General features: G+C 42.5%; 1 long non-coding RNA gene across 12 annotated transcripts in view; it reads right to left on the bottom strand.

Moving 5' to 3' along the window:
- The window catches only part of LOC114595436 (uncharacterized), a 62,808-nt gene that overhangs the window by 14,801 nt on the left and 21,512 nt on the right, over nt 1–26,495 (bottom strand). For 4 of the 12 annotated variants that reach the window (XR_013392703.1, XR_013392704.1, XR_013392705.1 and 1 more), the window contains exons 3-6: nt 24,722–24,831; nt 9,513–9,559; nt 7,617–7,688; nt 7,470–7,561 (exon numbers count right to left, since the gene is read on the bottom strand). This is a non-coding gene — a long non-coding RNA (uncharacterized LOC114595436). Of the gene's footprint in view, nt 1–6,481; nt 7,689–9,512; nt 9,560–9,783; nt 9,972–20,466; nt 20,579–24,721; nt 24,832–26,495 lie in introns of those variants that run through there. The other 8 variants (XR_013392711.1, XR_013392713.1, XR_013392712.1 and 5 more) reach the window with 7 other exon arrangements.

The following is a 26,495-nucleotide window of genomic DNA, read 5'->3' as shown; positions in this document are numbered from 1 at the left end:
TCCTGCTTGCTAAGATTTCTTCTCATTTCACTTTATAGGAGCTTGTGAGGGGAATAAACAAATACCTCATTTATGACAAAAAGAATACTGTTTCAGTTAGGCTATTTGATTTTACTTTTAACCACAAGTGTTCAAGATGGAATACAGAGCAATTAAGACAGTACAAATATTTTACTATACTTTGGTGTGACAAGAATTAACTTAATGTTTTATATAGTCAAAAAGAGGAGCTCTTAAGAGTATTTAACCAGATAATTAATCAAGCTATATATATAAAACAGTAAAAAAACCTGCAACTCCAGTTTATAAAAAAGTATTATTATTACTGGTTGAAAGGCAGCAACCCTGTGCTCATGTTACTAGGAATAAGGCTCAGTAAACATGCACAGGATGGCACTGCAGTTTCAGAAGCTCCTACTGTGATCTCCCACAAACAATTTATGTTAACATGATAAGACACTGTAGGGTGGCATACCAGCATGATGAAAGCTTTTGGGCCAACATAATTGCTTTCAGCTAAGCATTATTGGCTCTAAAATATTACTAAATAGGTTGTAAATACTCAGAATCCCCTTCATGGATCACTGCCTTGCCGTGGCGAAGGGGCTTGAATAACTCAGAGAAGCTATGAGCTATGCCGTGCAGGGCCACCCAAGATGGACAGGTCATAGTGGAGAGTTTTGACGAAACGTGATCCACCTGGAGCAGGAACTGGCAAGCCACTCCAGTATCACTGCCAAGAAAACTCCATGGACAAAGACGACACGCATATAAAAGTTATGACGCTGGAAGATGAGCCCCTCAGGTCGGAAGGCGTCCAACATGCTACTGGGGAAGAGCGGAGGGCAAGTACAAGTAGATCCAGAGCTGATGAAGCGGCTGGGCCAAAACCAAAAGGTTGCTCTGTTGTGGATATGCCTGGAAGCGAAAGGAAAATCTAATGCTGTAAAGAAAAATATTGCATAGGAACCTGGAATGTAAGAACCATGAACCTCAGTAAGCTGGATGTGGTCAAAAATGAGATGGCAAGAATAAATATTGACATCCTGGGCATCAGTGAACTAAAATGGACGGGAATGGGTGAATTCAGTTTGGATGACCATCATATCTACTACTGTGGGCAAGAAACCCGTAAAAGAAATGGAGTGGCCCTCATAGTCAACAAAAGAGTTGAAACCATGGTGGAACTCCCTTCCTTGTCTTCTGGATTCCTAGTAACTCTTTCCCTGATCCATTCATTTCAGCATCCAAATAGTTTGGATTATTCCATGATCCTGCAAGCCATGGTTGCAAATTGGGAAACCTTGGGCTAGTCATAATTTTTAAAATCAGCCTAGGTTGCATTTTTTTTTCCAAAGGACAAGTTGGGATGATGCCATAGATGCCCTGGAGCTCCATGGAACTGACTAAAACTGACTGTTTCAATCTGTGAAATTAAAAGGAGCAATCATTTTTAGTCAGGCTTTTTATGCAAGTAAACTGCTTAATAATTGCATGCAAGAACATACAACGTTTTAGAACAACAGCAGAAACAAATTTAAACGATAGGGCAGGTCATCAGTTGACTTAAACCAATGCCAAATTCTAATTACATTTTTTGAATCCTGGGAGTTCTGATCTTTTTAACACGCCAGCACTTGACATTTGTAGTGATCTATTCGCAGCCCCCATCAATATAAATTCAGTGTTTCAAGATGTTCACCCAACATATTTGCTGAATCATATCCGAAACATTCATTAGCTGTTACAACACAGGTTTAACTCACTGTGGCTAAGGGGAGAGATAGAAGAATCTGTCAATTTTGGATCTCAAAGGCCAGAACACAGCTATCCTTCAAAATCTGCACTTATCTGAATTTTGTGGTATAGTTTTCCAAGCACAATGTTTACCAAAATGCATGTACAAGGGTAAAGTATGCATAAAAATAAATATGTTACTGGAAACATTGTGCAAAAAATATATTATATTAGAAAGAACCGCTTGCAGATATGTGTACATTAGTCAAAGCTGCATATAAAATGTGCTTTCTAGGAGAAATTATCACTCAAAATACTAAAACAAAATAGTAAAATAGTAAAACAAATTGCTGCAAAATGTGAAGAACAGTATTTAAGATTGGAACAATGAGAAATTGAGGGTGAATCCAATTGAGGGTGAACATTTGAATCCAATTTCTCTCCCATCCTTAGCTGAAGGAGTTCTAGTTAGCTGACAAGAGAGGAAACATTGTTTAATCACTACTTGCTCCCTATCTGTAAGATATACAAGATTACAAAATACATTGGTCACTTTCACAATTTTGGGGGAGATGTTTTAACATATGCCTAAGAAAGTAGCATGAAAAGATGTGCTGAGATAGTCATACTAATAGTCAAGACACGTTTGTGGAGAGAAGATGAGATATGAATGACAGGCTGCTCTCTGGAATTTTGTCATGTGCAGTTTTATGAAAATGTGTTGACACCAACCCCTCAAGGCCCTTATTCTAATAAAGCAGAATATTAGGGAAAGGCTGGCTTTAGCCTTCACATTTGAATTGGTATTTAGATGCCCCCTTTTGGGGCCCCAATGCTGACTCCTATTTGCAAAGCTGCTTTATGATCTGGCATTAAGTGAGGGTCGTGCTTTCATCGAGGTTCGTCCTCGTCTGAGTGTCTGAGACATGAGCACCCTTGAAGTCTATTTCCTTGATGAAAATAATATTTCTAACAAATGACAATCAAGTGGTGTTTTCATTATTTCAAGTAGTTTTCTGCCCGTATTTCAAGTCTCCTTAGTAACAGAATTTGGGGGAGAAGGGTAGCTTTTCAATGCTCAATTGTATGCATCTTACTGTCACTCACTGGGAACAGAAGTATTTAGTAGAGACACTTGTACATTGGAAAAACGCTACTCACTCCCCCCCCCCCCGCACATCATTTCCCCTCCTGCCCCTGTAATTTTATACTTATTTCAGTCAGAAAGTGCTGTTTCCACATCTAGCTTCAAGTTACAACTATGATGGAGTGGAGCTTTAAATTATCGGCCCAGAGGGCAGCCGACACCTAGTCACCCCCTTAAATAGGCCAGTCTCTGATTGGGTGAGTGGGCACTGCTCACCCTTACCTGAGAGTCTGACGCAGTCAGAGGTGGGCAGTGCCAGCCATCCCCTCCCCAGGCCACACCTGGAAAGATGGCAGCCTCCTTAAACCCACCACGGCCGCGCCATGCAACAACGGTTGCCTACTTGGAGTCCCAGGTGAGCAGATATTATTTATTCATCATCATCATCATCATCGTCAATGAGGCATTGAATACATATAACAAAATGTCCTTGCCGAAATACATATATAGGCTGCTTCTAACAACAACTTACAGAAGTCAACAATCAACATCAGAAAAAGAAGAGCAACGAGGCACCAGTTGGGACAGCAGCAATTGTACATTGGTGAATAGGTAACTAACATTCTTTGCTAAGCAATGTATGAAAAAGTTGGAACCATTTTGCGTGGGAGTTCCATTCCCAGCCCGCATGCTCGTCAGCGGAGCACATATAAGCAAGGCCTGCCCCCCTTCCATTCAACCCCATTCCACCTCCGTTCTGCCTTCTTCTGGGTGCAAAAGAACCCACACGACCCTTCCCCTCTGCAGGGAGGTGGAACTGATTTGGATGGTCCACCCCCACCACTTAATGGATCAAAATGGTTTTCAGAGAGTGGTAGGGGATGTTTTATCCCATGTTGATGGCCTTTCATCTGATTCCCTGGTGTCCTGCTGGAATGTGGATTTAACCAGGGCTATCTACTCCGATTGCACCCTCTCCGATTGCATGGAGCCCAGACAGTCCCATGGTTTTCCCGGGAGCTGAGGGCAATGAAACAATCGCTGAGATGGTTAGAGCGCCAGTGGTGGAAAACTCACTCTGAATCTGACCGGACACAGGTCAACATCAAGACTACCAAGTGGTGATGGTGATGGCAAAGAGGACCTTCTTCACCACCTCTGTTGCAGCTGCAGAAAACATCAGTGGGAGACTCTTTCAGGTAGTTCACAATTTAATGGAACCACCTTTGCCATCAGGGCCTAGTACGAACCCCAAGATCTCCTGCAATGGTTTTGCAAAGTTTTTTTGCAGATAAAGTTGCTCCGATTCGGAAAAAGTAGACTCCACCCTGGGAGCAGGAGCAAGGCGGGAGAGTGCTAGAGTCCAGTCTAGTCGAGTTGCATGGTATCAACTCCAATCTGTTACCTCCAAGGATGTGGGAGGGCTGCTTGAATGAGTGAAACCAACCACCTGTCTCTTTGATCCTTGCCCATCCTGGCTCATAAAAACGAGCCGGGAAAGGCTGGGCGATGGGCTTCGCAGGGTGGTGTCAGGAGTGCGTGCAGGAGCCGGGCCTTGTGACCAGTAGGGCTTTGCAGGACTGGGGCCTTCCTAAGTATGTTCTGGAGAGGCAAGGCGCGGCCGCACAGGTAAGGCCGCTTGGTAACTCACTTGACCTGGTGGCTAGAGCTAGAAGGGATATAAGGTCAGCATTTCCCTTCGGCCCTTTGCCACAGAAACACGTTTCCTGCCTTGCTGCGTTTGGCTTCTTGCTTCCTGATCCTCGGACCTTGGCTTCTTGACTCCTTGCTTCTTGACCCTTGGACCCTTGACTTCGTGACTCCCTGCTTCCTGACCCTTGGACCCCTGGCTTCTGGACTCTTTCCTGCTTAGACCCCGCCATCTCGCCCCCAGTCCCGATGTCCTCAGCCGGGACTTCGATCGCCCGTAGACCGGACCGTGACAGCCTGGGATGTCTCCCGAGCCTGGGAGTCATTTTGGGCTCACAGCTGTCCATGGAGGCACAGGTTAAATCTGTGTCCAGGGCAGCTGTCTACCAGCTCCTTCTGGTACACAGGCTGAGACTCTACCTGCCCGCAGACTGTCTCACCATAGTGGTGCATGCTCTAGTTATCTCCCGCTTGGACTACAGCAATGCGCTTTACGTGGGGCTACATTTGAAGGTGACCCAGAAACTACAGCTAATCCAGAATGCAGCAGCTAGACTGGTGACTGGAAGTGGCCGCCGAGACCATATAACACCAGTCCTGAAAGACCTACATTGGCTCCCAATACGTTTCCGAGCACAATTCAAAGTCTTGGTGCTGACCTTTAAAGCCCTAGACTAAGGTTACAAGACATCCCCATTTCTCAGGGACAGTACCCAAATTTACAAATCAGTCCCCATACAAAATCCATTGAAGTTGAAAAGTTTTTTCATTGGAAAAAATCTGGTAACCTTACCCTAGATGGCCTCAGCCCAGTATAGCATCTCCACCCCCATCGTTCTGCCCGGACGCTAAGGTCCAGTGCCGAGGGCCTTCTGGCAGTTCCCTCACTGCGATAATTGAGGTTACAGGGAACCAGGCAGATGGCATTCTTGGTAGTGGCACCTGCCCTGTGGAACACCCTCCCTTCAGATGTCAAGGAAATAAACAACTATCTGACTTTTAGAAGACATCTGAAGGCAACCCTTCAGGGCAAGGCAAGGTTTAGGGAAGTTTTTAATTTTTGATGCTTTATTGTATTTTTAATATTTTGTTGGGAGCCGCCCAGAGTGGCTGGGGAAACCCAGCCAGATGGGCGGGGTATTATTTATTTATTTATTGTCAATTGGATGTGCCTAAAATGGTCGCCACCTGTATCGATTTATGTATAATGTGCATGTGTTTTACAAATTGTAGAGAACTAAAGTGTAAAGCATTCATAGCATGATGCTGGGCTATGCTGGGGGTTGAGTGGGCGAATGGAAAGAAATCTACACAGATTCCTCTTAAATCAACCCCAAGCAGGGATGATGTGAATTGCAGTCCTCCTGTGCAGCTGGAAGGAATTCAGAAGCAATGTCATGTAGACCCAGAACTGTGGTTAACATTAACAAAGGTTAGCTTAAACCAGCCAACTTCAGGAATGACAGCTTGAAACTATTCAAAACTAACCATAATTAATGTTAACTACAGTTTGTTACTGGGACGCTGTGGTCTAAACCACAGAGCCTAGGGCTTGCCGATCAGAAGGTCAGCAGTTCAAATCCCTACGACGGGGTGAGCTGCTGTTGCTCGGTCCCTGCTCATGCCCACCTAGCATTCGAAAGCACGTCAAAGTGCAAGCAGATAAATAGGTACCACTCCGGCGGGAAGGTAAACGGTGTTTCCGTGTGCTGCTCTGGTTCGCCAGAAGTGGCTTAGTCATACTGGCCCCATGACCTGGAAGCTGTACGCCGGCTCCCTCGGCCAATAAAGCGAAATGAGTGACGCAACCCCAGAGTTGTCCGCGACTGGACCTAATGGTCAGGGGTCCCTTTACTTTTACAGTTTGTTACTACAGACAACACAACAAGCTTTGGTGATCCAAAAGCGGAAGCAACCCCTTCCAGACTCCTCCTCACAGCCCAGCAGAAGGAGGGGGAGTGCGCAAGACTAAGTCTTGCTGCAGCGCATTCATGCCACACCATACGGTATTCCCAATCTTTTGTGTAGCAGGAACATAAATTTTAAGAAACCAATAGCACAGTCCACAATATATACTATTGTACCATAAGGTGTGATGCTTGTCCACAAAACAATATGTTATATTGTATTTTTTCCTGCTGAGATGCGCACTAAGGCTACTACAAATACATGCTTTTAATAGCGCATGTGACAAAGCATAATAAGTAGTACTTGAGGCAGGGAAGCTGTGAAAATGCATTTTCTGCTCCTGACACAAAATCACAGTTGCTGATGGAGGTGCCCTGAATAGACAGCAGCCTGGTCATGGGGGTTAAGGTGGCATTTGCTCCCCCCCCCCACCATATTCCCTGGATTCCCGGCTTTAAAAATAAACAGCAACCTGATCCTTTGCCCTTGTAGAACCTGAGAAACAAGGCAAAATATACAGGCTGTATTTTCTTTCTTTCTTTCTTTCTTTCTTTCTTTCTTTCTTTCTTTCTTTCTTTCTTTCTTTCTTTCTTTCTGTGTGAGAAATTAGCCTGTTCCTGTGTCAGTATTAAGTCAATGAAAGAAGTCTGAACAATGATTGACATTGAAGAATAGCCTATATAGCCAAATGGACAAAAAGAAGTCTAGAGGAAAACACCCATTGTACGTAGAAAGAACTTTTTGCTTTATTTTTAAGCCTTTCTCTCTATCCTTCCTGCTGGAGAAGTGATTGCCATCCAATAGAAAACAATTCAGTTATCCAAGATTTTAGTCTAGCTCTGATTGGAGAGTGCTTTATCAACTCAAAAACAAAAGACTGCAAGAAAAAAATTGGAGTTCACAATCTTTTTAACTTGGGTCTTACTTCATACTCAAACATGGCTTATTATTTTTCCTGAGCTTGTAAAGTTTTTTTTTTTTAATGCTATTGCAGACAAATGATTTGTCACAAATCCATATTATACCCATATTGCAGGGAACTGTGCTGTGGCTTACACCACCTTGCATAATAATAGTGTAATAATACCCAAGGCTTTTTTCAGAGGGAATTCACAGGAACCTCTCAGGTGGACGCCATTGCCATTCTAAGAGAACGAGGGTGGTGTTCATGGTGAGTTCCAGCACCTCTTTTTCTAGAAAAATAGCACTGGTTTGCTGGGGGGGGGGGGAATTCGAGTAGAGTACGTCAACCCTGAAGTGTAGTCCCATCTTTGAAGGTAAACATGGAAGCAATGCATGGAGAAACCTAGGGAAAGAAATAAGCCTTTCATTTGTGGGTCAAAGAGCATTGCTCGGATGCCAGGGCTATCTGCAGATCAGGGGTGGCAAACCTCCAGCCCATAAACCAATTTTGGCCTGCCAAGTTTCCATTCTCTCTCCCAGCATTCCTCTTTCACAAAATCACAGAATTAAGGGATCCCCAAGGGTCATCTAATCCAACCCTCTACAATGCAGGAATCTCCACTAAATCATCCATGACAGATGACCATCTTATCCAGGCTAAACTTACCCAGTTCCATCAACCTCATAAGGCTTGTTTTCTTGATCATCTTGCTCACCCTCCTCTGCACACATTCCAGCTTGTCAATTTTAAGCAGTCCCTTCAACTTCTGAAATTTGGGTGACTTGCAAAGGGCTCAGATTGGCTGTGTGTGCCTGTTCCCTCCTGGGTTCAGGCATGTGCAGCCAGGGAAAGTAGCCTCTTTTAGAGACAGTTGCATTTTGGAAGATTGGCTGTGTGAGGAACTTCTCCCACAGGCAGCTGATCCTTCCCAAAGGCACCTTTCCCCCTCTCAGCCAGGTGAGGCGCAGACTACCTCAAAAGCCTAGACAGAGAGTGTGTAGCAATTTGGCACAGACTTGCACTAAAAGGGAATTGTGAGGGGTATATCTCAACTTGGGACAATAGTAGCAGAGGCCCAGGCAAAGGAAGCAGTATTTTCAGACACTGCTGAACAGCTGACTGGTTGTATCTGCAAAGCTCTGTGTCTTTGCCCCATGAATTTTGAAACCACACCAAGTGTTGCAAGGAAATTGAGTTAAAATGGACCGTGGGGTTTGGGAGAGGCTGGATCCAGTCCCCACCCCACCCCCCAACTTACTCTCCTTATAGTCACAGAGGCAGAGCTAAGCAGCCTAGACGAGTCCGACACAATCAGCACAAAGCAATCTATTTGATAAACTATCAACAGCACAGCTACCAATAGCACTACCTCACTGTCAGAACATCATTACAGGACTGAGAAAATTGTGCTCCAAAGAGATCTCCCTGGTGGTCAACAGTCAGTGCTCATCACAGATCATATATGCAAAATACTGAAATACAGTAAACTTCCTTGCTCAAAATTAAGTAATCAGGTATTGTGCTGTTGCAGTGGCTTTCAAATGACTACACAGACCTTTTCATTGCTGGGAGCTGGAGGAGAGAAATCCTTACACAAGCCCCAAAGACAAGGCTGAAATGCATGCAGCCTACACAAAGGATTAGAGAGGGTTGCTCTTTTGTGCTGAGATTGGCTGCATCTTCCCCCTTGCAGAGGAGATTGCTTACACCATTATCATGCATTTGAAAAAGGCGAGAGAACGTAAGCTGACATGTTTAAAGCAAAAATATTTAAAGCTTGATAGGATCTGAAGCGTGGACTCTCTTCTCTTCTCTCCCTTACCGCACACATCTGTCAGGAAGCGGCAGTGTGCCTCTAATAACACAACCTGGCCTTTGTTTTCTCTTGTCATTTAGAATTACACTTAATGTACGGCTACCTGCTGAGACACTAAACAAGGCTCCTCTGTAGTGTGTTTTTTCCAGTCAGGGAGGCTCACTTCCCAAGCTTGAGGGTAGTCAGTCTAAAATATGTCTCTGAGGGCTCAAATTAGAAATTCCATGTCATTGAAGATGACTTAACACAGCCACTATTCATAAGGGTGCATTCTTTCCTCTATTAATTATGCCCCCTTTTTCCATCTCACCAATACTAGAGACACATCACTGTACATATTTAATGGAACATAACTAAAAATACATCAGAATTAATTAATGGCCATTCTGTCCCAGAATGTTCAAACTTACCAATGCTTTTGCCCCCTTAAAGACCAGCTGCTTTCTTGCTAGAAAATCTAGGAACAAAAAGGAAGAGGTTGCAATAAAGTATTATTTTCACAATATTCTTTTATATAGTCTATGTGTGGGGTTTTGTGTCAGCATCACTATTTGGGTTTTTTATGTTGTATTTATTTTTTACAATATATAAAAGAAAAGCAGTGTTCAATGTACAGAGCAATATAAAATTATAATTCACAGTTCTTCTCTTGCCAAATGCTTAGCACCTAAGATGTCTCACCTTTGTTCAGAAGGGGCCCCTGTTGTCACACTGTTTCTCTGCACTCACAAAGCCAGCATGGTATAGTGGACTAGGACCTCAGAGACCAGGGTTCAAATCCCCACGCAGCTATGAAGCTCACTTGGTGACCTTGGGCCAGTCACTACCCACTGAGGAGGGGGAAGATCTGTGTACATCACCTTGAGCTCCTCACGAGAAATAGGTGGGATGCAAATGGAATAGAATTGTGACAAGCACCACCTCCTCTCACTGGGTTCCCTTTCAAAACCGCTCCCTCCCTTTGCCATTTTGCCACATTTCTATCAAATGTGTTGCTTCAGCCCCAAATCTTCAGTCTTAAGCCACTCAACAAGCAAAACCTGCTACAGAATTGATATACTGTAATACAACGAAAGCAACACTACTTACCTCAACCAGTAATGGTTCTGCACAAAGCAGTAATATGCCGAGAAGCTATTTTCACATCATGTGTTTAAAGGAAGACACATGCTGGAACCAGTTGCCAGTTTCCCTTCTCACAGCAGCAAAAAGAGCAGTTTCCACCACCACCACCCCACCACCATACATAGAATCATAGAATTGTTGAGTTGGAGGGGTCCGTGTGGGTCATCTAGTCCAACCCCCTGCAATGCAGGAATATTTCACCCTGAGGTGAAGAGTCTCATGCTCTGCGCACTGAGCCATCTGTCTGCCACAAGCTCCTGGCACTTTTGCTGCTGTGCTAGGGAGCTGGGGATGAGGAAAACCTATGCCAGCATTAACTCTAAATTTTATTTGGAAATGTTTGGAATAGACATCATACATGAGAAGGTGTGGAAAGACTCTGCTTGCATAAGACTGTACCCTGAAAGCACCTTCAAAACACATTATTTCCCTCAAGGAATTCTGGGCACTGCAGTTCACCCCTCCCCTCACCGAGTGTTAATGATTCCCAGAAACCCTTAACCAACTACCGTGCCCAGAACTCTTTGAGGGAAATATTGTGCTTTAAAGATATAATGTGCACACAATCTCTAACATATGAGTATTGGAGCATAAATTATTATCATTATCCCAAACAGGAAAAAAAGTAAATCCCCCCCCCCCAACACACACACACACAGGGTTTTTTCACACCTTGGAAAATCTCCTTATTCCCCCCCCCCCAACAACTGGAGGGGGGGAGGGAATATCGCTTAATCTATTGTCAGATTTATAGCAACACACCAGAAACACGTTTTTATGGCCACAATTAAACAAAATATCAGTGTATTTATTTCCCCCACCCAAATTGCTTCATGAATGTAATTTCCTTTTTAAAGGTTCTTTCCTTCTTTTTTATTGACAATTTTTATGAAATGCAATAACAATAAAACATCAGGCACTGTGTGGAAGGCCCAGTACATCTGTATTGCCAATTCCAGGAAGACGACATACAGCAGGTCACGCACGAAAAATATATCCAAAGAAGAGCCTGATAAATTACGTCAAAGCAAAACAAAATGGGTTCTGGCCCTCTGGGTTCTCTTATACTAAACATGTTAACCGTAGCAAATATTATGACATTTACATGAACTGTTAACTATTCCAGGTACAGAATGCAAAGCAGGTGAAGGAGCATAAAATGCTTCCCTAAACCCAGCGGAGGGTCGCTCTCCAGGGGAGCCATGGCGCTGCCCTACCAGCTGGAATTAGAAGCAACTCCTGAAAGTTGCCCCCCCAAATCAGAACAACCTTGAAGCCAAACCTGTCCTGCCCCACCCCAGTTCATTATCTTTCCATTTGAACTCATAGAAGGACTCCTGGTGACATTTCCTGTCAATCAGAACTTAGCAATGCTCAGCCAAACTTTTTTAAAAAATCTTAATTATTGATTTTTCACTCCATGCCAAAACTATTGCTATTGCCAGGTGGTCCCTCCCACCCACCTCCAGGCAGAAAAATACAGAGTTAGCAACCCCTAGGAATTCAGGGGGCCTTATTGGCATCGCCTCCTTCTCATGTCTCTTAACTGGGATTTGGAATAAATTAGGAAAGGAGTCTAATGTTAGGGTGTTGGCTTTGAAACTTTAGTGAACCCATCAGCCTAGATATTTTTTCGGGGGGGGGGGGGGCGTTAATACTGAATTTATCCAGCGTTTGCTAAATTGTTGGTTTTTGTTATTCTGAAGTTACTGACATGTTCTGTATTTTGTATATCTGTATTTCCAGTTTTGAGGTTTTGCATGTTTGATGTGAGCTGCTTTGGGCACACCTCGTTGTGGGAAAATGGCAGGTAAGTAAAATCAATCAGTCAGTTGGAATCATTCATAAATTCTGGGCATTCTTTTCTTTTTGGAAGAGGGAAATGTGAAGAGAATGGGTCAAATCTAGTAATCTAAATTATGCAAGCTGCTTGGGTCATTTAAAGCTGATTTGTCAGTGGAGGGGCATCTAAAAACTCTGAAATCTGCAGGCAACAGAAATATTGTCTCTCAGTAAACCTGCCCTACAGGGCTGCTCTGAAGACACCAAGGGGAAGAAATAGAATCATGAATGGCACCTCCCCCAAATTGCTCAAGGTGCCATTCATGGTTCTCCTGTTGCCCATGCTGTCTTCAGAAGTTTATATTTCAGGCTTAAGTTACTGTTGTAGAATCATCTTGCTAAATAAAAGCAGTTTTTCACCATGCCTGCCCCTGCTCATATTCTGTGGTGGATAGGAATGATTTCTTGGTATAATAGTTCCACCACCCTAGGCAGCAGCATGCTTTGAATTGATAGGATATTGCCTACACATTTTCCTTCTCTGAAGCCAACAGCCAAGCCTCTTGTCTTCACACTTAAATAAAATCCCTGCCCACTAGGGATCTTGGCACCTTATTTAAAACCCCTCATTTCTGTCACAGCCTCATTGTATGGTGCTCAGTACTTTCAAAGGGGCAGCCAACTAGCCATGGCTTCAGGAAAAAAATGAAACAATGGTGGAATCTACACACCTATAAAAACTGTTACGAAAATGTTTTTTTTTAAAAAAAAAAGTGTTTAAAAAAATACATTGAATTTTTCATACGGCTCACCATCGCCATCAAGTGTCACATTGTATATTGCACTTAAAACACACTTAAAATGTTTTATTTGCAGCTGTATAGCTGAGCCCAAAAGTCCAGTGCCGACCTAAAGCCTAGCAAATGTATTGTTCATTAAAATTTCACAGATAACCAAGAAAGATGAACCTGTGCTCTACTCTAATAAAGCTCATGCCATAATATATTCATTAAGTCTTCAAGGTGCTAGTGCATTTGTTGCTTTGCTAAAATTACAGTGTGCTGCTGAGTTGTGGTGGGGATTAAAGACTAGAAAACACTTTGGCAAATTTGAAATTCTGTTACCAAAAGTGGGATAGTGCAGATATATGAAGTCTGGGAGCATGGAGGGCCCCCTCCCTGCACACCCCACCCAGGCAAGCCTGTCCCAGCAGACAACCACAAATCGGCCTTGCTATGGACAAATGTTTGCAGGCATTGATTTCCCGACTGTGTCCCAGATGATGATGATGATGATGATTGATTGATTGGTGATTGATTCTAAACCTGGCCAACCTGGTCTCTTCCAGTTCAAAAGAGGGGGAGGCAGGCTGGAGAGATAATGTTTAAAAAGTATTACATTTATATCCATCCCACCTTTCGTCCAAGGAGCTTAAGGTGGTATTCACTGAGTTTCCCTGTCGCCATGTTATTGACACAACAACCCTATGAGGTTAGGCTGACACAAGATCACTTAGTGGTCTTCATGGCCAGGTTCTCCCATGATTCATCTTGTTCCACCATCAGTGAATTCCACTGGGTGACCCTGTGTAAGGAGAGTTGCAATCCCAAAAATGGAACACTTTACTTCCATTGTATCTGCCAAAATATCACTATTGTAAGCCTTCTGGAGTATAAGCCTTTCTAAACATCCTAGCAATAGTCCGAATGACACTGATGATAGAGGTAGACCCACTCATTTTCAAACATACCTTCGTAACTGTAAGAGGTAAATGCTCGCTTTAAATTTAAAAGTCAGCTGTCTTTACAAAGCTGAATTCTGCACCCAACCACAATATTTGTGCTTTCTCATCTTCCCTGTGGGACCTGCAAGATACACACAGCCCTGCCAATAATGATCATGAAACCTTGTTGTAAGGTAAGAATAAAATTTCTACACTGAGTGTTTCTGGGAATTTAGCTATTATAAGTCAATTGAATGTTCTTGCGTGTGTGTGTGTGTGTGTGTGTGTGTGTGTATGTATGTATATATATATATATATGGGATAAATCAATTGTGATTTAGGTTTACAAGAGCTTATCTCAGTCTTCCAATCATTCTGATCTATGTGTGTTTCCTTGTTCCAGCTTCACTTTGAATTTCTGGTCCAAATCAATCACAAAACCTCCAAGCAAAACTCACTCAAAATGACCTTCTTTAAATTGTTTCCACCTGAAACCATAAATCTGCCAGTGTTGCTTCCAAAACAGCCCTGCACCAGTTGACAAATTCACAAATTTTAGCTCATCTTTTGACAGGTTTCTCCCGCTTCCAAAGTCTCAATGTCCCTGATGTTGCCACCTTGGCAATGGTCTGTCTCTGATCCACAGGCCTTCATAGCAGGCAGAGGAGTAAAAGCTCAAATGCCATTAGCCAAATGCAAGTCTACCAATACTGGCATTAAGCTTGTCAGTCTAAGCTCTCACCAAGACAATTTTTAGGCATAGCACAGACGGCAATGTGTATTCAGCATGATGACAGCTCCATGCAGCTGCCTAACCTGGTGTTCCTGGCTGCAATTACATAGGGTGAAAAGACCAGAAACACTAATCACAGGAAAAGGTGTGGTGCTGAGGTAGAAATTTACAAGATAATCCATTCAATTAATGCGCTTGCAATTTAGAAATGCACCATTTAGAACAGGTTTTGTGAAGGCAACCCTATCCTCTTTACAATGTTATAGGAATAGTTTAGCTCTACGTGGGGCTACTGTTACTCAAAAATTCAATACACATCCTGCATAATGCAGACAGAAAGCTGATCTTCACACCATTCCAAACGCATCTCAGCATTTCCAAAGAAAGCAAAGTCTTCCCCTCTGCTGGGTCACACTTGTGGAAACCACATCTGTCATGCCTCTCAGCCAAGCCAAACCCACGTGTTCCCCTTTGTTCCAGGTAGCTTGGATTTGTCTTCAGAAAATGCTTTTTTGCATACAGTTTTAGAAACCCGGTTATTGCTAGGTATGGGTCATTGAAAATTATTTAGCAACTATGTAATCATATTATCCAAATGATTACACCATCCTGAATTTAGCACACCCAATATTACTTCATTGAAGAAGGGAAAGTCAAGTTGTGCTGCATGTTGACCAATGCCATTGATTTTACTCAAATTAGCTCAACTGCAACTCTGTGTATAGGGCTGAGTTTGAATCATGCAAGCCTATGAAGGAGAGGGCAGGGCAAAGAATAAAGGGCTACAATATTAGCCAACTGAGCAACCAGTTAAGAGGAAAGAGCAAAAATCTTTGAGTAAATGAAACAAGTAAATCATTCCATAACATTCCTTGGGAGAGAAAGTAGCTGAATGCAGAAAGAAGGAATCTTCTTTAATAATATATTATGAAAGATTACATCACATAGCCATGAAATGCAAGAGTGAAATGCAAGTGATATTTCTAGCTGAAGCTGGACCTCTGCCCATGGACAGTGGGCACACACTGTTTGTACAAACCAAGCGGGCAGTCAGGGGTCACCCAACCTGCTGCAATTCCACTCTATCTTCAACATTCCTTTATTGTACCCAGAGTGGCCAGGCAAATGATACTAAACTAAGTTCACACAGGTCCTGCTATCCACCCACTTGTTATCCAAAAATTCACTTATCTGAACTCACTACATGCATGGCTGATTCAGATATCCAAACAGCCAAAGTTTACCCACTTCTTTACTTTCTTTTTTGTTTGCGCTTTGTTGATTGGTGGTAGCCATTTTCAGGCAGAATCCTTGGAAAGAGGGAGCAGGGGAAGAGATTAGACAAATCACGGAGCAGGAGAGATTGGCAAATCAATTATTCCTTTGTCTCTCTTTTGCTAGTAGGCAGCAGCCATTCTAAGAAGAAACCGTGCAAAAAACGGGAGAGAGGAGGAGACAATGGATTAGAAATGTTCCCATAGAAATAATGGCAATGGTCAGCTCATTGTGCACACCTGAGGAACAATTTCCAGGGACTGCATTGTGTTCAATAAGCGGGACCTGTGTGTACAGTGACAATTCACAACCGCAGTGAGTGATAGCAAGAAATGGGTGAATCAGTCAATTTCAGCTCTGATTTTCATTTTTCTAATCTTAAATTCAATTCAGTGGCATAGCATGGGTTGCCAGTGCCCTGGGCCGTGTGGGGGAGTGGGTAGGAGGGAGGGAAGTGGGCTGAATACACAAGCACATTCAACTGCCTAACAGCATCCACATCACCCAGGGGATTGCAGCTGCAGAGTTAAGGAAAGAAGATTCACTTCATTGTCTGGAGAGGTCACTTCCTCGTTCACATGGAGAATCTGTTTTCAATGGAGCCCAGTGACAGAGGCGCACAGCTGTATTGAGGCAGCACTGGGTATTGAAATTTTGCACCCCTAACAATTTTGCACCCAGGGCTACCACCCCTGTGCCCCCCCCCACACACTATGCCACTAATTCTACATTTCCACTAACTCCACATTTCAACATCAGCTTGAGATTTTTATTTGAAAAGGTTTTCTTGAAAATTCATCAACATTCCAATATAAATTCCTCATAATATACATATTTGTATGTGGTTTTGTCTAATATAATGCATTTTTGTATCTTATTTTAACTGATAAATGCGTTTTCATACACACTTTACCCTGCTAAATGCATCTTTGTGCACATAACCTGACTGGATAATTGCATTGCAAAATCTGAAGAACTGCAAATTCTGAAAGATCGCTGTATTCAAGTGCTCATTGTTTTGCAGACTGTGTATTAGGCAAGTTCACCTCTACATGCAAAGTGATTTGATTTATTCCCCCATCCCTAGTGACAGCACAAACTTCCTAGCTTTGCTATCTTAAGCTAATATCCAAGGCATTCAGGTACAACACAGAAGCAACATTTGCAATGCTGTAAGCAGTCTTGTCATTCGTTCGACTGTCAAACAGTTGTTATAAATATTTGAAACACTATGAAAACTGGAAACCTGTGTTCTATAATGTCAACTTCAACTGTCTGGAGAAAGATGTTGTCTGTCTCCCACTCAGCCCTGCAAGAAATAGTGGTTCCTTACCATTTTACTCAAGGAAAGAAGGCTCTCCTTAGATTTCCTTTTATTTTAAACAAATTATGGGGTTGTTGATTTGTAGGGAGTCAGAAGGTGATGGTCAATGCAGCATGTTGACTCAAGAGTTAAATCCATGGGGCTTACTCCCAGGTAAACATGATTAGGAATGAGGATTTAGTTTCAGCTATTATATTCCTATGTAAAAAAAATTGAGTATCTTTTAGTGACTGACACTACAAATAGGGTTTTTTTTTTCCTGCTTAGAAAAAGAAAGAACAAGAAGTCAGAACCTGTCTCCCTGGATCTTTCAGAGTTTTTACTCATGTTACAGTGAAATTTAGGAGGAAAGGAATAGTGTAGATGACAAAATAGAAATCTCCAATAGTTTTAGCCCCTTCCCCTTCCTTGAACAACGTGTGCTGTTCTCTGAAGTGACCTTTTTGCCTTTTGTGATGAGGTCAAAAAACTTGCTGTCGATTATGATTAATGATCCATCAGCAGTGACAGAAACCCAGCCACCCTTTCCGGAGTGCAGTGTGGCCGTCTTAGTGGGCTTTCACTGCACCAGCAAAGAGTTCTCTCTACAGCAATCAGTAGCTTCAATTTCAGGATGGCAGCCTTGAATTTCTTTCTTGAAAAAAATCATATTCTGAGAAGTACAGGAGGCATGGTTGTAAAGAGGGGATAGAGCTATATAAAAAAGACTTTTTGTACCAATTAGCAAAATATAGAATAATGAATAATTAAACCCTTAATAATGTAATCCTCTTAAAAGCATAGAACAGCTATGCAAAAAAGATTAAGCACTTAACAGCTTTCCTGTGCAATGAAAATGGTATAAGGAATAGGAACCATTGCCCTATCATTTTTCTTCTTCCTCTTAAAAAAGAAAGAAAGATTTGAAGGTCATTAATTGAATTAAAGTTAATATATACATATTTTTTAATTATTCAGACAACAAAGCAGGTGACATTGAACAAAGAAAAATATGCACTACAACATCATGTTGACTAAAACTGTGTGATGGAAACTATGTCTTAGTTGGCTTGTATCCTACCACTCAGTGGATTTGTAACTGGCTGACTGACCGAACCCAAAGGGTGCTCATCAATGGTTCCTCTTCATCCTGGAGAAGAGTGACTAGTGGGGTGCCACAGGGTTCTGTCTTGGGCCCGGTCTTATTCAACATCTTTATCAACGACTTGGATGATGGACTCAAGGGCATCCTGATCAAATTTGCAGATGACACCAAACTGGGAGGGGTGGCTAACACCCCAGAGGACAGGATCACACTTCAAAACGACCTTGACAGATTAGAGAACTGGGCCAAAACAAACAAGATGAATTTTAACAGGGAGAAATGTAAAGTATTGCACTTGGGCAAAAAAAATGAGAGGCACAAATACAAGATGGGTGACACCTGGCTTGAGAGCAGTACATGTGAAAAGGATCTAGGAGTCTTGGTTGACCACAAACTTGACATGAGCCAACAGTGTGACGCGGCAGCTAAAAAAGCCAATGCAATTCTGGGCTGCATCAATAGGAGTATAGCATCTAGATCAAGGGAAGTAATAGTGCCACTGTATTCTGCTCTGGTCAGACCTCACCTGGAGTACTGTGTCCAGTTCTGGGCACCACAGTTCAAGAAGGACACTGACAAACTGGAACGTGTCCAGAGGAGGGCAACCAAAATGGTCAAAGGCCTGGAAATGATGCCTTATGAGGAACGGCTAAGGGAGCTGGGCATGTTTAGCCTGGAGAAGAGGAGGTTAAGGGGTGATATGATAGCCATGTTCAAATATATAAAAGGATGTCACATAGAGGAGGGAGAAAGGCTGTTTTCTGCTGCTCCAGAGAAGCGGACACGGAGCAATGGATCCAAACTACAAGAAAGAAGATTCCACCTAAACATTAGGAAGAACTTCCTGACAGTAAGAGCTGTTCGACAGTGGAATTTGCTGCCAAGGAGTGTGGTGGAGTCTCCTTCTTTGGAGGTCTTTAAGCAGAGGCTTGACAACCATATGTCAGGAGTGCTCTGATGGTGTTTCCTGCTTGGCAGGGGGTTGGACTCGATGGCCCTTGTGGCCTCTTCCAACTCTATGATTCTATGATTCTATGATTCTATCCTGGAAAAGGGAGTTATTTATTTATTTTAACTCCTCTTTTCTTCATAAAACAAACCCAAAGCAGCTTACAAGGAAGTTCATAAAAGAAATAAAATCCAATTAAAGTTCCTAGTGCCATAAAACCAAAAGCAAGGTGAATCAATTCAGCATAAAAACAGAGAGGCAGGTATGGTGCAGTACATCAGCTAGTCCACTTGAATCCAATGGTTCAACCCCAAGCACAAGCAGTGCTCTGAGCAACTTCCCGGGCAGAAAGATAGTCATGAGGCAGTTGCCAAAGGAGCATCCTACTTGCTGGGCATGTATGCTTCCTCGCCCAACTCTACCCTAACTTCTATTTCCCAAGGAAGAGAAGGGACTAACAACTCATCTATTTTCTCAGCCTGTGTGTGCATGCACACACAGACACACACAGCTGCCAAGGGGGGTTCATGTAAGGATCAAGTTGAAACATGTGCAGCTCTCTGGTTTGGTTTGTTTAGATGAAGATTCTTCCATCACTTTTTAAATTGTATATATTTCAGCTCAAACGTTTTGATAGTTGTGAGAGTGAGCCTGGGCTTTTTCTGCCACCATCCATCTTTATCTGCCAGTTTCACAATGGTGCTTTCACTAGCACCCATCATTCCCCTGCCCTCTGGAATGCCTCATGCGAACACTAGTATGCTACAGAGCCTCATACTACCAGCATGAGTTTGACCAAACTGCGGGAGGTAATGGAGGACAGAGGTGCCTGGCGTGCTCTGGTCCATGGGGTCATGAAGAGTCGGACACGACTAAATGACTAAACAACAACAACATTTCTGAGAGAAAAAACAATGGCTGCCAGCCACTGGGATGAGTGTGCCCCACTGCCACAGAAGCCAGCCCTTTCAATGCCACCTCTCTCCCCTCACACGTAAGTGGGTATAGGATTTGCATTTTCCTATAGTCTGCAACATTTTAAAATAAATAATAGGGCATGATACAGTCATAATTCAGTCACTTTAAGGACCCACATGTTTCAGTGAGAAAGACTGGCATGCACTCAACTCCACTGAAACCACTGAAACTTCAAAATAGATGTGGCTCTCCAGATTGTAGCTGAACTACAGCTCCCATAATTTCTGATCATTGGTCATATTGGCTGGGGCTCAAGGAAGTGCAGAATAGAAAAGAGAAGTGGCTTCAGAAATAGAATTGCATAACCTCCAACATGTCTCTGGCCGCTATGGGAGGCTTCCAACATTTATAGAAACATAATAAAAACTAACCATTTAAAAAACTTCCCTACACAGAGGTGTCTTCAGATATCTTCTAAAGGTTGTATAGTTACTTATCTCCTTGGCTCAAGGATCGCATAACTCCATACCCTCCAACATTTCTCAGAGGAAAATAGAGTCGTCCTAAGGAAAAGCGGGACATTCTGGGATCAAATCAGAAACTGGGGCAACTTCTGTAAATCCAGGACTGTCCCTGGAAAACAGGGAAGGTCTGGAATTGGGAAGGTGAAAAGAGAGCTTAGTAGTTGCTTAGGGTGTAAAGGAGAACATCAGCACTGTTATTGTGGGCTGGTGAATGGAGTGAGCAGCATGGCAGAGTTGCCCCTACCAGTATATACATAATCTTCTTCTGGATAGACCATGATGAGTTTCTCAAGAAAAACATGGATGTTTTACTTGGGGCAGCTGAGTTATTTGCAGCAGAATACTACCTTCAAAGAGCTGTGCTTTAATCTGATAATATGATCTCACAGAACCTTTCTCCCTGTTGCGTAAGCCTCTCCTACAGCGCACTTCCCCTAGCGTACAGGAAAATGCTAGGATATGTACTGAAGGCTTGTTCCCTGGCCTTGACACATACGGAACATCCCCTTTAACTAAATGGAATGACAGGGAAGAAAGAGGAGGAAGCCGTGACAGGGTAATGAGAATTTTTAGCATTGAGGGGGAAATGGCCTTCATAAAACAAGGATAAACAACCCTGCAGCTTAAATTACCCCCACATAAAATTCAAAGTAAGACTCAGCATGTAATAAAACATGAGTATCTTTACTGCCAGCATAATCTTAACTAATCACTTCTTATATTATTTCTACACTCTCAGTATTTCATCAGCACTAAACAGAATAACAGCAAGACCACTCTAGTTTTCTTGGTTCCTCCTTTCAATTAAAAATAACAAAGAGTCTTGTGGCACCTTAAAGACACAATTTTGTTGTGGTGTAAGCTTTTGTGAATGACAGTCCACTTTCACTGGATGCATGAAGAGCTATCCTCAGGATGAAATGGACTATGGGCCATAAAAGCTTATGCCATAATAAATTTGTTTGTCTTGCTCCCACAAGTCTTTTTGTTCTTTTTGCTACACGAGACTAACATACCTACCCTTCTGTGGATTGATTCATCAAGCATTTCATGAAGATTTGTACTTATGTCTCAGCTGCTCCGTACATAGAATCCTCTTCCCAGAACCCTGGATTAACCAGGGTGCTAAACTGCAGAGTAGGAACCTTCAACGAGTAGTAATGCCTGCAGTGTTGTGTGCCTAACTCTCCACAGAATTCCCGCTCAGTAGAAATCAAGAAGGCAGCATCCATAGCAAGTTTCAGTTGCCGGGTGAAAATGGTTTTTTTTCAGGAGGCCTTTGTACCATGATCACTTTGCTAATGTTTCTATTTTATGATGTTTAAATCTATGTTTTAAAGTTTGTGTACTGTATGTTTTATTTTTTCTGTAAGACATTTTGAGATATATAGTGAAAAGTGGGGTATAGATTCCTCAATTAATTACTGGGATGTTTTCCTGTACAGTGTCAATAAGGCATACCTTCCAACACAACACAGTCCAAATCCAGGAAGCCATCTTCCAGGTCTGCACTTCCATGTGCGTCATGTGACACACGCAAGATTGCGGGGGGGGACGACACTTTTCTGGCACAGCACCCCAAAACATGCATTCTGGGGTGACATGCAAGATTGCTGCCCCCAGAAAAGTGAGCAGTGATCTCTCACAACACCCCAAAATGTGTGTTCTGAGGCACCATGCCCCGCAAAAGTGCAGCCTGAAACCATGCAAGATTGCAGCAGCCATTTTGGCCCCTGTTCTCTTGCAAGAAAAACTGGAATGTCCTGTTTTTTCTGGGGCAGTTGACGGGTATGATCTGGCTCTGTAAGAATAGTGACCTGTCCTGCAAACCTGCACAGCTTTAACCTCCTTGCAACCCAGAATGTAGTGATCACATGCTTGCCTCATAAATGCCTTCAAGTTTCTGGTTATGGGGGAAATTAAAGCAGCTTCATGGCCTGTTCAATACGATCCTGATTTGTTTGTTTTTTACACTGTGAACTATTTGAATACGGTCCTATCAGACATTTCTCTGAGAACAGGAGACCACCCACGTTTCTGAAAATTCTTGGGACTGGGTGTTGGGATAGAGTTGACATTGAACTTTCCAGTTTAAACCTAAATCGAAAACAGTTATTTACATGATGCTAGGTGGACAAAATAATTACTAATGGTTACATTTATTGTTCTCTCTGCCCTGGTAAATTGATGATAGCATATTTCACAAACACCACCTTGGGACAAAATCGCTCAGAACATTAATGGAGCTCTACATTTGCCAAACTTTTTTGTTCAATATGCAGCCCGGGCTATTGCTTGCTCGCATTATGTATCATTACTCTGAGTGTGTGTCTTATCAGCAGCTCCAGTTGTTGGGAGACGATTGGAATTAAGCACAGAACACAGCTTTATTATTTATCTTACATGCTTTATTCCTTCTAGATTTTCAGCTTATAAGCTTCTTTCTTCAGCTCAGAATTGGATATATCACCAAGCATTGTAAAAAAATTACATCTTGTGGTTTTTCTTTTCTTTTCGGTATTTGTTCCCAAATTGGATTGAAAACAAAGTATGTTTTTTAATTAAAGCTCCATCGCACTCTAGACACCCCTCCCCTATCTTCTTTATGTGCTGGAATTTCTGATCACTTGTGAGGATTTTGCAAAGGTCTCAGGCGGTGGTGTTCACTAAGCCTCTAGCACAACTTCAATACCTTTTATATGCTAGCAGAGGCTGTAGTAATCACTGTACATTACGGAGTTCATACAGCTTGAAAGTTATAGCCAGCTTTCCTTAAACCCAAACCTAATAAAAAGCTATAGCATTTTAAGTGGACGTTACTGTATGACACTGATCCCCAAACTTCTGAGAGCTGAAACCCTCTTTTCTCCAAATTAAAATTGGAGGCATGCTTTAATCTGATGTCTGGAGAGGTTTACATGAATAGTTCATGAATGATGTGGAAATGCAGAAACATCTCCTCCCTCCCCACTGTGGAAGGGTGAGCATTTCAGAAGGCAAGGTGGCCAGCCCCCCACTGCCCCTGGGATGACAGCATTGCCTTTACAAAAGAGAAAGGAGGGGTTCTTGACTATCTTCTCTAAGAGGGGGGCACATACCCACACCTGTTTTAAGAGTGCCTCCAGAATGAAAAAGGACAAATCCAGAGCAATGGCTTAAATTACACACTTCTAAAGTGAGTAATTATCTCTGCAGTGAGAACTATAGCAACCCCATCAGACCCAATGCAGAGGTGTAATGAAAGAAGCCACCCTCAAAGGCAAGAATTTGCTGCTTGAAATGGAGCCGCACCTTAATAAGCAGTCAGATTTGATTACAAGTGCTATGATCCGTCTGCCAGATGCAAAGGACAGCATTCCAAGTTGGGTCTGAATCTCTCATAGCCAACAAACAGTTCAAACAGTTCACCATCCTCAGAAGCAAGCAGCTCAGCAAATGCTGCTAACTTGTAAATGTTCTGCTTGTTATCTGTGCAAATTTCATACTTTCAGGACAGGAAAGTGGCACAGAGGGAAAGTTTAATTGCTCTCCCTTCACCTGGGAAGGCATGTTGCAAACACACCCTTAGATTCTCTACAAACAGGGTAAGGTAAAGGCAAAGAGGTAAAGGACCCCTGGACAGTTAAGTCCAGTCAAAGGCGACTATGGGGTGTGGCACTCATCTCACTTCAGGCCGAGGGAGCCGGTGTTTGTCCACAGACAGCTTTCTGGGTCGTGTGGCCAGCAGGACTAAACCGCTTCTGGTGCAATGGGACACCGTGATGAGTGCCAGAGCACACAGAAATGCTGACAAACAGTGAACACAAAGCGGGGCATACAATAAATTCTGCTATTTTTGTTCAAATGAACTGTGTTTTTATGCTGATGGTGCCAACTTGATCAAACCACAAACACAGTATGATATCGTGGGTCAAACAAATTAACCATTTGGAAATACATTAAAAGAAACCTGGGCATCAAAACTTCCTTTTCCATCTGAATAAACATTTTTCACATCTTAGCATTTTCTGCTTGGCTTACTTCTAATGAAATTGTATACAAGGTGAAAATAGAAAATATGACCCTTTGTGTCTTTTTCTGTCTTAATATCTCTAATTATACATTTTGGGGAAGTAATTACCAAAGTATAAGGAATTCCAGAATTGCTATAAAATCAGGTTAAAGGATACCCAGTATACACACCTTTATAATATTGGGAAGAAGGATTTAGTTTCTGGTCTATGCCACTTTTGCATATGTTCAAGTTGGTTGTATCCAGCTTCCACAGTAACCTATGAATATGTTTATAAAATCTGCAAGAAAATTTGCATTTAAATACATTTACGTATACATATTTTTGAACACTTTAATGAAATTACACTTTTAAAAACACAATTTCAATGCATTTTTGAACCAAAAACTGTATCACAAAATTCAGTTTGCTAGCTGTATATGATTGAGAAAATAACAATAGGATAAAACTGTATTGTTTTGATGATTCCATTTTCTTTTGAACCTATGGCCTAGCTCCAGGGTCAGCAACCTTTTTCAGCCCTGGGCCGGTCCACCGTCCCTCAGACCATGTGGCGGGCAGGGTGATATTTTGAGGGGAGGGATGAACGAACTCCTATGTCCCACAAATAACCCAGAGATGCATTTTAAATAAACAGACACATTCTACTCATGTAAAAACACGCTGATTCCCGGACCGTCTGTGGGCCAGATTTAGAAGGTCATTGGGCTGCATCTGGGCCCCAGGCCTTAGGTTGCCTACCCCTGGCCTAGCTAATTTGGAAATGCCTGGGCCTAGCTTGTACAGTATAGAACTAGTTGTTTTCAGGTACTATATGTAACAGATGGTCGTTCTGGAAAACTGGTGGAATGCATGGGCTGCTTTAAGCATGGAAAGAGAAACAGTAGGCATGGCAATTGTGATTAATCTTGAATTATTTTGTAGATATTGGTTATCGGGAGACATTTAATGAAAACGAAAATTAGCCAAAGATTTAAGAAAGAAAGACATTGAAAAATGATTATATATAATCACATGATATTATGATGAGGGCTGGTCTGAAGAGCTAAAGGATTTTGATTGGATCAAAAAATGGAAAGGGGGGGGAATGGAAAAGGGGGGAAACCACCAAAGAGGAATTCAAACAAATAGCCAGCACGTGTAGACACAAAGTCAGAAAAGCTAAAGCACAAAATGAACTCAGGCTTGCTAGAGAGGTTAAAAGCAACAAAAAAGGCTTTTATGGGTATGTTCGTAGCAAAAGGAAGAACAAAGAAACCGTGGGGTCACTCAGAGGAGAAGATGGTGAAATGCAAACAGGGGACACAGAAAGGGCTGAACTCCTCAATGCCTTCTTTGCCTCAGTCTTCTCCGATAAAGAAAACAATGCCCGACCTGAAGAATTTGGAGCAAATGATTCAGCAGAGGAAACACAGCCCAGAATAACTAAGGAGATAGTACAAGAATACTTGGCTAGTCTAGATGTATTCAAGTCTCCAGGGCCAGATGAACTGCATCCAAGAGTATTAAAAGAACTGGCAGATGTGATTTCAGAACCACTGGCAGTCATCTTTGAGAATTCCTGGAGAACAGTCGAAGTCCCGGCAGACTGGAGGAGGGCAAATGTTGTCCCTATTTTCAAAAAGGGGAAAAGAGAGGACCCAAATAATTACCGCCCAGTCAGTCTGACATCAATACCAGGGAAGATTCTGGAGCAGATCATTAAGCAAACAGTCTGTGAGCACCTAGAAAGGAATGCTGTGATCACCAATAGTCAGCATGGATTTCTGAAAAATAAGTCATGTCAGACTAACCTGATCTCGTTTTTTGACAGAATTACAAGCCTGGTAGATGAAGGGAACGCAGTGGATGTAGTCTACCTTGATTTCAGCAAGGCATTTGACAAGGTGCCCCATGATATTCTTGTAAAGAAGCTGGTAAAATGTGGTCTTGACTATGCTACCA

This window comes from Podarcis muralis, chromosome 4 (genome assembly GCF_964188315.1).
Source record: "Podarcis muralis chromosome 4, rPodMur119.hap1.1, whole genome shotgun sequence".
In the NCBI taxonomy this organism is placed as follows: Eukaryota; Metazoa; Chordata; class Lepidosauria; order Squamata; family Lacertidae; genus Podarcis; species Podarcis muralis.
Note: the sequence above shows the minus strand (reverse complement) of the source record. Positions and strands in the feature narration are given on the sequence as shown.